This window comes from Echinops telfairi, unplaced genomic scaffold (genome assembly GCF_000313985.2).
Source record: "Echinops telfairi isolate 266 unplaced genomic scaffold, ASM31398v2 ScPeMD7_7356;HRSCAF=8355, whole genome shotgun sequence".
NCBI lineage: Eukaryota > Metazoa > Chordata > Mammalia > Afrosoricida > Tenrecidae > Echinops > Echinops telfairi.
Window position 1 is genome coordinate 1,583,048 of NW_022111256.1, and position 1,377 is coordinate 1,584,424.

Consider the following 1,377-nt stretch of genomic DNA (forward strand, 5'->3'; position numbering starts at 1 on the left):
CAGACTAACACACTTGCTTTATTATGATATGTGCTAATCTGGTAGACATAGTTCTACCTTTGTGAATGAAAGTTTTGCCCTATCATAAAGCCCTTTTGCTTTTGTAAATAGTGTGCAGTCATATCAGTGTTTAATCCGTACAAATCAACACTTCATGTATTGTGATTTGTATCTGGCCTGTACTGGTATATTTTCCTTTTCTCAGCAGTGTTTTAAATGCTGTACCATTAGCTAAATTATTGGCATTAGCAATAGCATTACCTTATGCTCTATGGGGATGATGAATAATGTTCTCTACCTTAAAATGATAATGAGGTCTCTAAAGTGAAAGAGAGACATATATAAACCATTGATATATGAATGGATTTTGGGCTCACACTTAATTTTAGCCCCAATCTAAGAACAATTAGCTCTTATGACATGGCCCTGCTTGATCCTCACCCTCATGGCGATCACTGAAGATATGGGTGTTATAGCAAAGTGTGGTGAAGAAACCAGATGGTGCCCAGTTATCTGAAAGAATAGCATCTGGGGTCTTAAAATCTTGTCTTCACACAAGAAGCCATCTAAGTGAGGTAACAACTAAGTTCACATGGAAGAAGCACAGCAGCCTGTGTGATCCAAGGATTGTAAGTAATAAAATTCAAATTCAAAGGAGGGAATGGTATAAGAGCTTAAATCATGAACACCCAGTTTGCAGAAAGCTATGGATGACAGTGGAGGCTCAAAATCCATTTGCAGGGTTCCCACATGGATTAAGTCTTGGGTGAATCCCTTCTGACCATAGTAGAGAGATATGAATAATCTAGTTGTCAGGCAGAGAGCATTGTAAAGTCAAATATGGCAGATATAGTTAGGTTTAAATTTAAGACCTTATCATTTGATCTCCCTTTTGACCCATTTTAAAGTTGTTTCGGTTTTAAAAAGGAAAAAAAAGTGACTGAAAATACACATGGATTAAGCCTTTGGTGAATCTCCTCGACTATAGACCAGGACTGTGAACAGCCCTGTGGTCATGCCGAGTGCAATGGAAAGTGAGTTATTGCAGATAACTTAGGTTAAAATGCAACACCTTAACATTGGATCCCTCTTTGACGCATTTTAAATTTGTTTTAGTTTTTAATATTTTCTGCTTTCTTTTTGATTGAGGTTTTTCTCCATTTCATTTTGTTATTGTTGATTTTTAAAAATGTTTTTCTGTATATGAAATCCAGGATAGGTAAATATATAGAGATAGTATTTGGATTAAAGGTTTCTTGGGGTTATAGAAGGAGAGTTGGGGGGACAATGGGGAGCTAATAACAGCAAGTACAAGAAAGAAGGAAATGTGGTGGGGCTTGATCAAGGGCAATGTAGCCGGGGGGAATGACTGAAAAC